Source organism: Ctenocephalides felis, unplaced genomic scaffold (genome assembly GCF_003426905.1).
Source record: "Ctenocephalides felis isolate EL2017-DRISC unplaced genomic scaffold, ASM342690v1 CF-g0.4_SCAFFOLD_03572, whole genome shotgun sequence".
Lineage (NCBI taxonomy): Eukaryota > Metazoa > Arthropoda > Insecta > Siphonaptera > Pulicidae > Ctenocephalides > Ctenocephalides felis.
In genome coordinates this window covers 35,079,182-35,097,727 of record NW_020539726.1, presented here as the reverse complement: position 1 = coordinate 35,097,727, position 18,546 = coordinate 35,079,182, and the positions used below count along the sequence as shown (strand labels likewise).

The window sequence follows — 18,546 nt, the reverse complement described above, 5'->3', positions numbered from 1 at the left end:
TGTGGACACTTGTCTAAAAGTTTTATCTCTGATACTGTTAGAGCAAAGTGTTAGTTACAATCAAGGGACTACAATGCATTATCAATGTCTGTGAGAGTTTTGTATCAATGATTTACCCATTAGAATATATGTTTCCGATAATACCTCTTCTGCCGCCTTGTATGAGCTGTGCAGAACAACTTTTGCTGGTTCCTCCACCATTATAATCGGGATTCCAGCTTCGTTTCTGCTTTATAAAAAACACAATTAGGTAAGTGGAAAATATTAGGGAATGCAATACCGGTATACCGGTATACCGAATTACCGGTAAACTGACCGATTTTTCGGCGGTATTTTTACCGGTATTTATCCCAAACATACCGGTATTTTCGGTACCTTTACATAAGCGCTATTTGATACATAATACACTAAGTTTAAAATTTCTCGGAACAATTTATCTTTAAATTCCATAATCGCATAAACAGCTATATCTTCAAATGATTACATAAGATAAACAAATGTCAAATATTATCTCAACTCGTCATTAAACTGAATATTTATTGCTTTCCAAAGGGCTTCGTTTCGTGTTACAAATAGAATTAGACTGATATATAATGATGTTTGTTTCATCTTTCGTAAAATTTAACGGTTTTTTAGGTGATATTTGCGCCAAAATATTTTATATCATACAGATTACCCCTGCGTAATCCTTATTTTTCTCTAACTTTATACATAATAATTATGATAATTACTAAATTTTTTGCTTCTTTACAATTATAAAATATGATTTTAGAAAACGTTTTGAAGTTTGAAAATACTATAGAAGCATCACATTGTTTTAAATAACAATACTTAACAATTATAGTAACTTATTATTTATCTCGACAAAGTATACGATCTTAAATTAGTGTAGAAAAATTATTTTTTTAAAATTGGAGATTATGCTATTAACACATCGGATACAGACAATACAGTTCATTATAATAACGTTATAGGATATTTATGAGTTTTTAGTTTTTCTTACTCATAAGTTTGTTTCTGGTGAAAAGTACTCAATATACTCGATAGTAATAATGAATTAATTAAATTGGATACTAGCTGTAAGTGGAATTCTGTCTTGAGGCAATTATGGCATCGTGCCTTAAGGCAAATTGCTGGAACTTCCCGTACCGTAACGAAATGTTCGAGGAATACTGAATGTTTTCAAATAGATTATTATAAATATTGTAACATTGTCTAATATTTATAAGAATTATATAAACCGAATTGCAGAGTTAAAATTATTTGTTAAGTATATTAGAATTATAGTCAGAATTAAAATAAAATCTGAAATATTTTTGATATACAAAAACTAAAAAAAAAGTTGGAACAAAATTTTTTTCCAAAATCAATTTTTTGTTAAGACAAGCAGAAAGTTTTTTGAATCATTTAAATCGGACGCTTAGTTCTCTCAAAAACTGCCATTTTTTACATATTTAGCTCCGTATCTTTGAAATGGCTGGGCCTGCCTTTGCCAAAAACTAATAAACACTTCTCCCAATCATTACTAATTGAATGTTTTTTAGATCATTCAAATCGGATACTCCATTCTCTCAAAAATTCGATTTCTATTTTCTGCACTCTTTGCTCCGTATCTCCGAAACGGCTGGACCTGCCTTTGCCAAAAACTAATCAGCTCTTTTCCCTATCAATAGGAATCGAATGTTTTTTGAACCATTTAAATCCGTTAATCCGTGCGCCCTAAAACGTGACTGGAAATTTGTATCCATACATACATACACACACACACATCCATTTTTTCTGAAGTATGCCAAAACGTTCAGAAACCTTCAAAACGTCGAGAAATGTAAAATTTTCAATTCCGATTTTCGGCCCATTACAATAACTTACCCTACGGGAAGTTAATAATTTTGTTAAATTATTATTTAAAAAAATAAACTTATTGTTTTATTTTATTGGTTTTATTGTTTAGTAGAATATAGTTGTAGTTGTACATACATTTTTTTATATTTGTACTAGTAACTTTCAATTTTGTTTACGTTTGTTTAAGATAATAAAAACACCGGTTTTTTACCGGTATTCCGGTTTTAAAATGAAAATTTACCGAAAAACCGGTATTGAAATTTTCCATCGGTATTGCATTCCCGAAAAAAGATTGAAAAATAATGCATGTTTAGCACTTGTTGTACAATAAACGAATTTTTATTCTAAGGTTGCCTGATGATGTATGGTTGATAGATTTGGATTCAACAAAATTGACACCTCCACCAAGGTTTGCTAATGATTTGCCTCAATTACCAGAACCAGAGGCATCGATATTGAAGAATCATCTGAAACAAAAAACTATACCCTAAATTTTTTATTTTTGTTTTTGTTTGACCAACAATTTTTTTTGCAGGCTCTCAACAGTATGACAGTTACAGATAACTCGCTGTTTAGTAGAGACAATATGACTACATCGACTCCACACAAATTGAGGTACTGCACTTATGAAAGCTGAAAGGAAATGATAATTCCTTGAATGAAGGAAATGATAATTTTCATGCCATTTTATAGGTATTTTCGAGAAATTCGAAATACCAAATTTCAAATCTGTAGCTCATCATTTGTCCGAGATATCAGTGAAAATATGTGAAAGTGGCCCCTTCTTTCAACTCTTGCAAAGCGACTTTATATGGGTGTTCTTGTACCGGCAGCGCGTGTACTAGCTTAAGTTTTTACAACTTTTCTCCCAAAGTTTCACTTAGATTCAAATGAATTTTTGAATAACAGAAGAAAAATGTACACGCTTTCGAATGATGCTAATATAAAAGTAGTCCAAAAAGCAGCACTGATAGAAAATGGAAAATGAAAAATCATTTTCACTTTTTCACGCACTAACAAATATTTTTTCACATTATTTGTTAGGAACAACATAGACAAGATCAGTACAAATAGAATGACGTTAACAGTTTTTCGATATCTTTCATATTTCCGACAAAAAGTGAGTTTGAAAAAAGGTTTTATTAAAAACCAAAATTTATTTATATCTTGTATATAAGTATATTTATTAGTCATAATGAAAATCCAAAGCGCCGAATAAAAAATAATTATTATTATTGATTATTTTCATTCGCCGTATAAGCTTGTGACTAATATATTTTAATGTATGAAAAACTTAAAATTTCAATATTTTTCATATATTTACGTCGGCAATAAAAAGTATTTAATATTAATTCATTACCTTTTTTTTGATTTTTTGCATTGTTATTATTTTATATAGTTATCATTAAATAAAAATCGATAAAAATATATGTCAGAATCATTTCATAGCTATTCAACGCAAGCATATAAGTATTAAAAATATATTTAGTATTAAAAGTATATTACAAAAAATATATCTCTGTTGTTAAAATTATAATTATTATAGCTATCCATGGCTATCCAAATGACAACTATTATTTTTTCAGAAAATAGTAAAAACAATTATAATTATTTATTCTATGTAACTACTTTACAATTCTGCATCATCCACAGTTTTCTCAATTTAATTCCCTTTCTATGTAAATATTAGGTTGTCAAATATCTCCCTTCCGCTTTTTTGCTATTGGTTTATAATACAAAAAGGCGGAAGGGAGATATTTGACAACCTATTTATTGTAATACTTGCAATTTTTCAATATCATGATAAAATTGTCACTAAAATGTAAAATTATTGCAATTTGAGTCAAGTTATAAATAGTGCACAGAAAAGAAAATATGATTTTTGCAAAACTAATATCGAATCAAAAAATAATAATTGCTATTTTACCATGGAAAACCACAATAATTATAATTTGTGAAATTCTATGTGTAAACAAATTGCTCACAGAGATATATTTTCCAATATACTTTTAATATATGAAAAATAATGAAATCTTAAGTTTTTCATACATTGAAATATATTAGTCAGAACTTATACGGCGAATAAAAATAATCAAAGTCGTTCTTGCAAAGCGACTTTATATGGGTTTTTTGTACCGGCAGCGCGCGTACTAGCTTAAGTTTTTCCAACTTATCTCCCAAAGTTCCATTTAGATTTAAATAAATTTTTGAATAATAGAAGCAAAATGTACAGGCTTTCGAATGATGCTAATATAAAAAAAGTCCAAAAAGCCGCACTGGTAGAAAATGAAAAATGAAAAATCATTTTCACTTTTTCACGCACTAAGAAATGATTTTTTCACATTATTTGTAATGAACAACATAGACAAGATCAGTACAAATAGAATGACGTTAACGGTTTTTCCATATCTCTCATATTTCCGACAAAAACTGAGTTTGAAAAAAGGGGCCATTTTCACATGTTTTCACTGATATATCGGCCAAATGATGAGCTACGGATTTGAAAAATGAAAAATCATTTCACCTTTTCACACACTAACAAATAATTGTTTTCACATTATTTGTTATGAACAACATAGACAAGATCAGCATAAATAGAATAACATTAACAGTTTTTCTATATCTATCATATTTCCGACAAAAAGTGAGTTTGAAAAAAGGGGCCACTTTCACGAGTTTTTCCTAATGTCTCGGCCAAATGATGAGCTACGGATTTGAAATTTGGTATATCGAATTTTCTCGAAAATACCTATAAAATGGCATCAAAATAATTTAAATACCAGGGTGGGGCCAATTCTGTATGGAAACACGCCCATACCCTTCACTTGTTAATGCCACACAAAATAAGTTTAATGTGTCATTTCTACTTTTTGCTTTTAGTGGAAATGCAAACTCCCAAAATTTACCAAATAAACCAAATGCCACAAGCAATGGACAAGTTAGACACGACAGAGACTTTGATGACCAAAAAAATTCTCGGCGAAATTCAGTAATGCCTCCTGCACCAGAACACATGATATTTGGAACTGATGTAGATTCTGTAGATATCATGACCAGAGTTGCCATGGTAAGCAAAACTCATTTACGATCATGCCAAGACATTGTACTAATACAGTTTTTTATTTTAGGTAAAATTCTTTAATTCCCCAAATCTCCTGGCTCATTTTTCCGAGCACGCAAGAACCCTCAGACTTTACCCTCGTCCAGTGGTTGCTTTCCAAATAAACAGCTTTCTTCGATCCAGACCAACCTCATCACCTTTCCTCGACAAATTTGCTCGAACCCAAGCCATAGAATTTCTGGCAGAATGGTCCTTGACTCCAAACAATGTGGCCTTTCAACGTGTACAAACAGGCGTATGCAACCCTGAACAAATTGGCGATAAAGCCAAATGGTTTTCCCATGAATTGGAACCAATACGGTTTATTGTTTGGGATAATGGAAGTTCTTTGAATGGTGCTTTGAGGAACGCCGGCAAACATGACGTGCAACCTGCTGGAAAGTATTGATTTATAGGAGTAAATAATTAGGTAGTGTTTGTGCTTATGTGGTGATTTGTATTGTAGATGACAGTGGTTCGGATTCTGATGGAATTTATGCTACGAGTACGAGCACTTCGCTTTCATCGTCGACTGATAATATTCCTGAAACCACAGATGGCTTAAGCTGTAAGTATTGATTTTGTCTAGCAAGTAAATCTTTCTACCAGTATCTATTATCTTACAGTTGAACACGATGTCTACGGTGCTCACCCTGAAACCGGCCTCATGACCCTTGGTTCTAACATCGATGCTAGTGTCTTATACACACCACCAAATACACTACAACTCCCAGAAGGTTCTTCTGCAATACTAACATCTATGTCTGAACCAGGAATTGGTTCTCAGAGTGAAGCTGAATCGGCACCATCATCAAATTCCAGTCGTTCTGATTTAAGTTCGCCCAGTTTAAAATGGAATTCCAGTATGGATATGCCAACGCAGGTGGACCAGGAACCAGAAAAAGTAAATAACATAGATCTACAATTATTATTATCATTTTTTTTCATAGCAAGCTATACAAAGTACATTCAGCTCTATATTGCTACAGGTATATATTATTTGACTGCGTGAGAAGGATCGCTATCCTGCGATAGCACCTTCCTAGATATTATGTATTATTTTGTAGTAAATCATTGCAGATTCTTTTTTTTAACAATTATTATAATTACAAATATTGTCAAATGACATGTTTGTTTCTATTCCCAGAGTCCTGTTCTTCAACGCCAAGCAAGTGCTTGTAGCATGCTTGCAAGAACGAGTAGCCAAAGTGGTTCACCGGCAAGTCCTGGTATACAAAAACAAATAGTAAGTGCAATTTAATGGAAATACTTTTTTTCATTTTTTAGCTTCGTCGGGGTTCGAACCGACGAACCTCAAATTGCCTAAACCGTGTCTTCACGACCTCGGCTCAAATTTAATGTTAATTATGATTTCAAACTATGCATTATATATATTTAATCCTTATTTTTTAGTAAGCACAATTATATATATTTAATCCTTATTAAATAATAAGCACAATTTAATAGAATTTTTTTTTGTCAGTTTCGTCGGGGTTCGAACCGACGAACCTCAAATTGCCTAAATCGTGTCCTTGCGACCTCGGCCTAAATTTATTGTTAATTATGATTTTGAACTATGGATTACAAAGATTAAATCCTTATTTTTTAGTGTGCCCCATGGAAAGGCTCACAAAGTTCCCTCATCGAGCAATTTGCAAGCCAAGCCAAAGTTCTGGTACGCGAAACAACAAGGCAGAGCAGTCAGGATGGTATTTTAGCACAAATGGACAAGGTAAGCATTTTTATAATTCATTTATTAATTGCCATTATAAAGTATACCGATTTGTTGTATGGTTGCATTATGATATTAGACAAACTTGTAGATAATTTAATTCTAAACGAATTCTTCAAATACACCATTCATATTAAACGAACGGTAAAAAAGTTACGAGAAAAATATAAAAGTAATGCATAGTACAGCATCGAGTTGCTGTAGGTCTTTATGGTATTAGATAAACTCAAAGTCAATTTGATTTTAAATAAATTTTCCTAAAACATCATTACTCTCAAACGAATGTTTCAAAAGTTATGAAAGATATACCGAAGTAACGCGCTCTAACTTTGAAGAGTATGTACATAAAAGTGGTACGTTTTAGTAATATTTATATATAATATGTATTTCAAATATCATTTTATTTGATGTATTTCCAGTTGACCAATCAAGCAAAAAAGCTGCAGGTGATGCCACAAAAAGCGTCCAAGAAGCTTCCAAAAATGCTTTAGAGGCATCAAAAACAGTAGCTGGTGTCAGTAAACACACTCTAGATGATTTGACGTACGTCGGAAAGGCTACTATTGGTGATATTACCAAAAGTGCTAAAGAAGCTGCTTTGAGAAAAGGCTTGAAAACGGTACCAAAAATACTTAAAAAAAATTTTACCATTCAAGTCATATGCATTGTTTTTGCAGCAACCTCTTAAAACCAAAGCCGGTATATTTTCAACAAGCGTGATGCAATCTGGGGTAGTTGATGTGCAAAGTAAGGATTTTTTCTCGCATTTTAGCAGTGATTTTAATGATATAGCAGCGTCGACTTCTAATATGCTGTCTGATCTTTTCAATAATAAAGGTCGGTAACAAATTTCATAGAAACTTCTCATGTTTTGTTGTTTATTCTCTTGTTTTTTTTTAGGTAAACAAAAGAAACAAGCTGACCAACAAGCTCTAAAAGAACAAGGCGAGCACCATCAGCCTTTTGGACCGTTTTCATCAGGTCGTAGGAGTTTAGTTGAAAAAAGTCCTTTGATAAAACATACCAAGGCCAAGGCTACTAGTGATGAGACACGGAAGAGTCAGAATCATGATCGTGCTAATATTGACTCGGAGAATCAAGCTTTCCTTAAAGATGTAAGGATAAACATAGAAATTTAGTTAATCATTGGTTAGACTACTAAGTCCAGGCAAAATGATAGAAGTTCATCTTTAACTATTTGTTCATCTGTCTACCCGTTTTCTTGTACAGTTCACATGCCTATCTGCCAACTAGTTTAGCTATCTAAACTATATATTTTTCCACCTGTCGGCTTTTTGGAAGTACCAAATAACTTTCAATTATTTTTTGCCAGGCAACTACATCTGTAATGCAAGGCGAAGGCATAAGTTGGCTCAAACTAAACCGTATCAAAAAACTTATGGAAGACGAATCATATCGCATTTTTGTACTAAACAACATCAATAAAACCTTAGACATGAAAATTTCGCCAGATGATCACATAGACGACGTGGTAAGTCATCAGAACCCACCAATCTGGTTAAAATTCTGGTCAACTTGTAAATGAATTTATATTTGTATCTAGTGTATTCCAAAATCGGTTTGGAAGGGCATGCTGAAATTACTACTGGCTATCACCCATGGTTTGGAGGTGACACATAATAATTTTGGCTTGGGTGGAATGGCATCTGCCTTCCAGGTTATGGAAGTTGCTCATACCCACTATTGGAGTAAAGGCAAAAATGATGGCGGTGGTAGTGAACTTACACCTCAGCTGCATTCTGCGGTAAATAGAAAAAAATTTGGTAAAATAATGTTAAAGGACATAAAGTAAATATTTGTTGGTACTCAAAATGATCTAGATAGACAACTTGAAAGGCAATGATTTTGTAATGTTTTGTATTACACTATATTGTATTTAGCCAGGATTTTGTATTAATTTTTTTGTCTAATTTAGGCATCTACACCTTTTGGCAGTACAGAACACCTAAAATCACCAGTAAGTCCGATGGAGCAAAATGTTGCATGGAGTCAGCAAAATGAGGCAAATACAGGCAAGTTGGGTAATATTGCAATTTGTTTGTTTTAGAGTTTTTTTAACAAGTTGTTGTATTTTGAACAGATTTGTCATCTGATAGTCCTCAAGCCAAGCAAAATGAAATTACCACAAAATTATTTAAAGACATCATCAGTCCAAAAAAGAGTTTGCTGTCTGGAGATCTACTTACGTTCGACTCTGATGTAAGTATAAATATTGAAAAATTTATGTTTTTTGGCAAAAATCACAGATGCTAATTTCATTGTCATTATGAATCATTTAATAATCTAAAGATAAATAGAAAATTTTGATGAAATTAGTTGGGATTCGCCTAGATTTAGTTTGTCTCCTAATTATTCTAACCAGGAATCATTTTTTTCTTGATGGTTTATTGGCAACTCTTTCAATTTCTACTTCTAATTATCTTAAATTTTTTTATCCCTTAGTTTTTTCGAATGAAACAGCAACGTTCAGACAGTTTGGGTTCAAGTAAATCTTCTTTGGGTTCTGGTTTTCGATTTAATGGTTCGAATCTACTGAATTCTGGAACGGGTTCTTTACCCTCGCCAGATGGCACCAGGACTTACCTTTATGAAGGACTTCTTGGAAAAGACAGGTTTGTTTTAATAGAATTATTGGTTTTTTATCTATTTTTGCCAAAAATTATCCAAAAGGGATGAAGAATCTAAAAAAAAAACAAACAAAACTAAGAATTTCAGAAATAGATTTAAGATTTTAGTAATAATGGAATGAATAGACCAAAATTAGATGGAAATATATGAAAACAAGTAAGTCATGAATTTGAATTTCAAAAACATTGTTTTTACAATGAAATTTTTAATTATTATACATTAAATATTAAAATTAATTATAAATTTGCTGTTGAATTATGGAAAAATCTTTAGGATAAATACATTAAAATAAAAATTAATTTGTTGCAAGACGTATCGATAATTTTTTATCAGCTTCAGTAAAGGATATAATATACCACTTATGTATTCAGATTATTATATTAAAAATAATAAAAAAGAATAAAAAATATTTTTTTTATAATCAATGATAGTGATAAATTTAAATTTCTTAATAATTATAAAATAAAAAAAATATTGTCAAAGGCAGATCAAGTTGCTTATTTTAAAATTGGATTGATTAAGTCTATTATTTACACATTTCGGGAAGTTCGTGCAACTTGTCTTCAAGCTAAATGCACCTTCAACTAGTTATATTTTATATATTATTTTATTTTTTTAATTTATTAAACAGGTCTTCCCTTTGGGATAACATGCAATTTTGGGAAGATGTATTTTTGGATGCAGTCAGTCAGGAGCGAGATATGATTGGAATGGACCAGGTATGTAAATTAACTACAAAATCGTACAAATTTTAATTGTTTTGCTCATTAAACAATTTTTATAATATACTATAGCTACAATTTAGTTACCTAAAGTGAATTTATTTTTAAAATAAGATAATTTTGTACAAAAAACCAGGATTTTTCCATGAAATTCAACGAAATTTTCTTGAAATTACTACTAGAACAATTCATTAAAAGTTTTACATATACTGGTAATAGTTGTGGTTATTTTTCATTAATATAATATGAAGTTATTTAGGTGAATACAATATGATGTAAAGTTGATTGCATTTGTTTATTTTAATCAAATTATTTCTGCTTTTTGTATCCATTTTTGCGAAATATTATTTGAATAGTTAAACAATTACATAAGAAAAATTATCAAAACTTAAAATAAGATTTAATGTCATTAGTATAAATTAATTGTGGTATTTAACTTGAAACAAATTTCTTTAGAATTAAGACTCTTAAATATCATACTTTAATATTTATTAGGGTTTGCAATAAATAAATAATATTTTTAGATATCTTTAAAATTAACAAACAATTAACTAGTTTCTAAAACATTTATTCTTTTTATGGCAATAAATAAGTCCTAACAAGTTAAGGAATTTTTAGGAAAAATATTTTAATAATTTATTTTTATATTGTATATTAAAGTATTATTGTTTATGTTATTTTTTTATTTTTCTATCATTTCATGTAAAATGATAAAGGAATTTTTTTATAATGTATGTTAAAGTTTTAAATATTGTTCTAGGTTTATGCATTTTTATTATTTTTTCAGGGACCAGGTGAAATGATGAAAAGATATAAAGAACTTAGTGAAACTGAAAGAAAACGTTTAGAACATGACGAAGACAGATTATTATCCAACATGTTATATAATTTAACAGCAGTTTTGGTTATGCTAAATTGCAATAAGAATGTCTTGAAGCAGAAGGTAAAGTAAATATATATATATATATATATATATATATATATATATATAATAAATTTGAAATCTGAAAAAACCATACTTTTTTGAACTTGTCATTAAGTATTTTTCAAACTTCAATTGTAAATTAAATCACATAAATATAAACCAAAATGTCCTTGTTATCTGATGCACAACTCATGAGTCAACAGTAAAAAATACATTTGTGTTTTAAGATGACGTGCATCGGATAACACGGACGTTCTAGTCGATATTTCAGAGATTGAATATCAAATTCATACACTGATTCTTGAAAATTTTGTAACATTTTGTCTCGAAAATACTTAACCAATAGTTTAAGAATGAAGTGTTTTAGAAGGTAATTTAATATCACAATCACTCATAATCCTTTCAATATATATATATATATATATATATATATATATATATATATATATATATTCTGTTTGGCACTGGCCTCGGATGCACGTGTGTTACGTAAAATATAATATTTTATTTATTAATCACTTTTTATCTTTTATTCTTTTTATCAAAAAAAAAAGAAATTACTGACAGTTAGGCTTGTCTCTAATTATTAATTTTTACAAGTTATATTAATATGTGTTAGTGATAATATAAATAATTCAAAACCACTGAAGATGACGTAGAATTTTACGTCGAAACGTATGGAAAAATAAAGATGTTTTGAAAAAAATCTTTACTTTACTTGATTTTTAATTGATGTTACGCCCTCCAAGAAATCAATCATACATTTCAACATCAAATTTAAACATTTTCAACATATATATATATATATATATATATATATATATATATATATTCAGTACAAATTAAATTAATTTTAATTGTTGGATATTTATATTATTTGAATAAGACATTTTTTGTTTCAGGTGCGTCGGTTACTTGGTAAAAGTCATATTGGATTAGTTTATAGTCAAGAAGTCAATCAACTACTTGATCGAATCAATAATTTGGTAAATAATTATAAATTTATACTTAATATAATTGGTTTTAGTACATTTTGTTTAGTATTTTACTAGTACATTTTCATAATTCGAAATGAATGAATTTGTACTGGCCTAAAATAGAGTTGCATGTTTAATAATATACTAATTGGTTTATTAACTAACACTGTTTTGTTTGATTTTGTTGCTTCTACATTTTATTAAAAATGCGTTTTTATTTCAGCATGGCAATGATATTGATTTAAAACCACTCGGATCACGATTAGTACATCGACAAAGTTTCACAGTTCATCAGGTAATTATAATTACAAAATAACTAAGATAATATTAGAATCCATAAATAAACCTGACCACCAATTAACCTGTCTACCTGTTTATCAGTCTACCAATTTAGCTGTCCATCCATTTCCACTAATCCACTAATTTAATTGCTCAACAATTTAACTGTCCACCAATTCACCTGTACACTAATTTATTTTTCACCGATTTGCCTGTCCACCATGTTATCTGACCACTAAATTACCTGTTCAACAATTAACCTGTCTATCAATTCACCTTTCCACCAAGTTACCTGTCCACCAATTTACCTCTCCATCAAGTTACCTGTCCATTAATTTACCTCTCTACCAAATTACCTGTCCACTAATTTACCTGTCTACCAATTCACCTGTCTATCAATTCGACTAGCCCACCAATTTACCTGTCAACCTATTAACCTGTTTACCAATTAACCTGTCATCAGACATTGCATGTCTACCAATTTACCTGTCAACCTGGTTATTTGTATACATATTTGTCTATCTACTAGTTATCCTGTATGTAATTTTACATATCCTCGAATTTACCTGTCTACCAGTTTACCTTTCTATCAATTTACCAGTCCATCAATTTACCTCTCCACCAAGTTACCTGTTCAACAATTAACCTGTCTATCAATTCACTTTTCCATCAATTTGCCTGTCCACCAATTTACCTCTCTATCAAGTTACCTGTCCACTAATTTACCTGTTCACCATTTCACCTGCCCACCAGTTCACTTGTCTATCAATTAAACAAGCCCACCAATTTACCTGTCAACCTGTTTACCTGTCTACCAAACTAACCTGTCATCAGGCTTTGCCTGTCTATCAATTTACCTGTCAACCTGGTTATTTCAATTTGTCAATTTGTATACATATTCGTCTATCTACCAGGTATCTTGTCTATAATTTTACATATCCTCGAATTTACCTGTCTACCAGTTTACCTATCTATCAATTTACCAGCCCATCAATTTACCTCTCCACCAAGTTACCTGTCTATCAATTAACCAAGCCCACCAATTTACCTATCAACCTATATACCTGTCTACCAATTAACCTGTCATCAGGATTTTACATGCCTGCCAATTTAGCTGCCTATCAATTAAACTAGCCCACCAATTTACCTGTCTATCAATTAAACTAATCCACCAAATTACCTGACTATCAATTAAACTAGTCCACCAATTTACCTGTCTATCAATTAAACTAGTCCACCAATTTACCTGTCTATCAAACTTACCTGTCTATAAATTAAACAAGTCCACCAATTTAACTGTCAACCTATTTACATGTCTACCAATCAATTGTCATCAGGCTTTACATGTCTATCAATTAAACTAGTTTACCAATTTACCTGTTTATTAATTAAACTAGTTCACCAATTTACCTGTCTATCAATTAAACTAGTCCACCAATTTACCTGGAAAACAATTTACCTGGCAAACAAATTACCTGTCTATTAATTTAACAATCTATCAATTTATCTACCCACCAATTTACCTGTCAACTTATTTACCTGTCTATCAATTCACCTTTCCATCAAGTTACCTATCTACCAATTTGCCTGTCCACCAATTAACCTGTATACCGATTCACCTGACCATCAATTTACCTGCCTATTAATCAAACTATCTATGAATTTACCTGTCTACCAATTTAAGTTTAAACCTATTTACCTGCCCACTAATTTGCCTGTCTACCAATTAACCTGTCATCAGGCTTTGCCTGTCTATCAATTTACCTGTCAACCTGGTTATTTGTATATATATTCGTCTATCTACCAGTTATCATGTCTTTAATTTTATACAGTCTGACATTTACCTGTCTACCAGTTTACCTATCTACCAATTACCTGTCTACCTGCTCATCTGTGCATTGATCTGTATGTCTATTTATCTATTTATTTGTTTACCTGTCTACGAGTCGGCTAGTCTACCAATTACCAATGAATTAAAAAAGATATTATTATTTTTATAATTTTTACAAAATAGGGGTTTGTGGTAGGAGGTTATAAATTTAGGGTTATATGTGATTTTTAAATACACATTATAAAAAATTTAAACACGAAAATTTACTGTAAAAATAAATAGATAACTTCGTGGTGCCAACCCCTACTACTTGGTTTAAATTAAAATATCCGAAAACTTGTCCGGGGATATATTTAACAATTTTTCAAACTTTGACGGCAATCGGACGTGTGATTTAAGAATGTATAATATATATATATATATATATATATATATAATATATATATATATATATATATATATATATATATACAGATTCTGTTTGTAACATTTTGTTAAGAATTTTGTATTGACTCTCTATGATTACAATGAAGTAACTCTGCAAACTTATCCAAAAATATGCCTAATAAATTTTTATAAATATTTTAACTCTATGTTTGGTAATTGGTGTCCAATTCAAATATTTGGTGTCTATCAATTTAATAGAATATTTTAATTTCTATCAATTTAAATCTCAATAATGGACTTGTAATGTAAGGAAGATGAAATATCTGAGCATGAACATTACAATGATATAGAAAGCAAGTTGCTTTTGTACCTTTGAGAAGAAATGAAATGGTAGTGTCGATGTTTAAAACTTAGTTTTAGCTATGTATGATTTTCTTTATATTGACTTTTTATCAAAAGTATTTCTTGTAGATTACTTTATATAATTTTTTATAAACTGTTTGAAACTGTTTACAACAAAAGTTTTTATACAACTTATGATGTTCAATATATTACAAGTCCATTATTGAGATTTAAATTGATAGAAATTAAAATATTCTATTGTCTAATTATTGATTCCAATTAATTTTTTTCAGGGTATCGATTCTTCAGGAGAATTAATGTTCCTGGAAGTCCGAGACGACGGTCTCGTCTTCAGGTCAATTCAAGGTGTAATTGTGGAAAGATGGTGGTTTGAACGTCTTATAAATATGACATACAGTCCAAAAACAAAAGTTTTGTGCCTTTGGCAAAGAAATGGAGGTCAAACCCAACTTCATAAATATTACGCGAAAAAGGTCAGAAATAGAAATAGAAACAAAACTTGTCCAAGAACTTATATGAGAAATCAAAAATCATACCAAATACTGTCAAAATGTCATGTACAGTAAACCCTCGCTTTACGCGGCAAGTGCGTGCCGTGCAGTATGGGAACCGTGCTATAAGAAACTCGTATTTAACACACAATTCAGGCTAATTCGTAGTGCGTTCTATGGAACCTTACATAGTGCAGTATGGGATCCGTGCTATGAAAGACTCAGAGTTGGTACAAATCGTACCATTTTTATCGCGCTGTATGGAGACCAAGGAATACAACTTGAAGTAAGAGTAATACGGACGAAATGACATGTAGGACATTGATACCTTATTCAAAAATTGGCGCGACACAGCAGTCAGCTCAAACGTGTTCTTAGGCAGCTATTATATAATCAAGCATGTCTAAAAGATAACAGTCGATAACAAAATTTACATCAATATCCGTTTGCACAACGAACTTATGGGCTATTTACTAAATACCGTGTAATAAGAAGTCCGTGTAGTCAGAGGGATGTCGGATTTTTAGCTCCGTGTAGTATGGAAACCGTGTACCCAGAATGCCGTGTAAAGCGAGGGCCTACTGTATTTGTTGTGCATACAGGCGTTTTATACGTAAACTGCAACTTCACTCGTATGTTATGAACCTGAGTCAGAAATACCCTGTTATCTAACATCGTTGTTTGACATTTGTGAGGTTTCTACGTTAAGTTTTCTATGACAACCTGAGAAATACGCCTGACTGCACTGCAATACACATGACAGTTATTCATGTCAAAGCCTTGTCCTAACATTGGTCTGATATGCGGCAGAATCGGTCCTTAGTTTTAGTAGTTATGTTAAATTTGTCACTAATATTATATATTATGCTATTATTTTTTTTCTAGTGTAAAGCAATGTACTACAGTATAAAATCTGCAATAGAAAGAAGTGGTGTTTCAGGAGTAAGTGAACTCGGAGGCGAATTTCCAGTTCAAGATCTTTCTACAGGAGAAGGAGGTTTGCTTCAAGTTTGCTTAGATGGTGTGGACTTATTTTGCCTACAGCAAGGTACATAATATATATTTATTCTTTGCTTTAGATTTTAAAAATGATTCATAAAAGTTAAATTCAAAAACAATTGTTTTTTTCGCCATCAAAGTAGTTAATGTATTAGCATATGCCTGTATGTGTATATGCATTGTATGGATGTATCTACCAACAGTTGGAGATATTTTCAAAACCTGATATAAAATAATTTTTGTATAAAGTGGTAAGATAGAACTTTTCTTACTATTTTATACACTTGACGGAAATATTTGCAGGATCATAGTTTCTCATTTTTTCATCATTTTACATTGTAAGTTCATTTCATCAGAAGTATTAATTAGAACCACGCTTTTTGTTTATTAGGCAGAAAATTCTAATATTTTTGTATCTGTTTAAAATTTTCTACACCAACTTTACACAAATTAGTTTGATAAAAGTAAAGTTACTGTATATTCAAAACACAAAAAAATTTCATCAAATATTAGGTTACTTTTAGATGTTCGTTATCTTAGGTGTTCTTCAAGTGATTATTTCGTCAAAAGTTAATTTTGTGTTCATGATGAATTAAATTAGTCTTATTATGATCAAAATAGATATTGTAGTTGACTAACAATTCTTGCTTTGATATTGGATTTGTTGTTACTAATAAATAAAACACTAACAAAACAAATAATAAAAATAATGCAATATATTCAAATGTTGATATTAAAATTTTTAAATTTTTTATACTCAACCTTAAAAGCCCATAAATCTAAGTTTATTTCTTCTTCAAATATTTTTATATAGCCATGTATGTGTATGTATGTATATTTGCATAAATCTTACTGACAAGATTTAACAGCAATTTAATTATTAATTTCAAAAAATTAATGAGATACTTTGTAAAATAATTTGCTTCCAAAATAAATATTAAATATAATATAATATAATATAATATTATATATAATATATATATATATATAGATATATTAAATAATCGCTCTTCATAGTGGAAGCAAATCTATTTATTCTAACATGCAACAGCAATAGATTCCATTGATTTTTTTTTATTATAAAACACTACAAAATTTTAATACGACTTTGCAAATTATTCCCTAGATTTCTTTGTTTAAAAATATTTGCAAGCAATATATAATATACGTAAAAAAATTAACTAATCTGTCGACTTTGCGTTAAACATTTTTACAATCTGTATTTGAATTCAATATGCACATGATAGTAAACATATCAAATTATTTCCTAACTTTATTATTTGTTTTATATTGATAATATCGACAAATAACGCTTAATTACTAAAAAAAAACAACTTAACATTTAAGCTCATTTTCGAATTTTTTGCTCCCTAGGGCTCAAATGATTACAAATTAATAAAAAAAAATCTTTAAAAGTTTTAGCTCTTTACATTAACATTTAGATAGTAGTTTGAAAATGTCCATATTAAGGACCACCCTAATATATATATATATATATATATATATATATATATATATAGTTTTTCGGATGGTGAAAGATACAATAAAAAGTTTTTGAGGTATCCACCAAATATACACACAAAAATTTCTTTGTCCTGACGATGAGTCAAATCAGTATTCGAAACGTTGGTTTCGAACGTTACTTCCAACAATCTAACAACTTTTTAATTTATAATCGGATGAATGCCTTAAAAACTTTTTATTTCTCGAATATTTCATTTTAAAATTGTACATCTAATTTAAATTTCAATTAAATAATTAAGTTAAATTTTTGATAAACAAAATAGCTATAAAAAATTATTTCAGATTTTTTTTATGGCTAATAATATAATAATAATTTTGCACAATAAACCGAAACGTTTGAGATTTCACTATATAAATAAATGTGTATTGTTTTATATTATAATTTATTTAATTATATATAATAAAAATGGTATAGATAACCATCCAGTTGTCAAATAATTGTGCATTCATGTAAGTTAAATAAAATTGTGTATTCATAAAAGACGTTTCAAGTTATGATTTGACTCATCTTTAAAAATACGTAAAAATAAAATTAAAATAACTATAAAATACTATTTAAAATAACGATAAAAATAGATTTAGAATACAATAAGACAGAATTGAAAATAATTATTAAATATAAATAACAGAATGAAAAATTAATATAAATTCTCAGCCATATCATATCTATTTATTTTGTTTATTTTAAATGATTTTTTTTATCTATATTAGTTTCGTTTTTTGTT

General features: G+C 29.8%; 1 pseudogene; it reads left to right on the top strand.

Annotated features, from left to right (window-relative positions):
* The window catches only part of LOC113388416, a 45,445-nt pseudogene that overhangs the window by 8,530 nt on the left and 18,369 nt on the right, over nt 1–18,546 (top strand).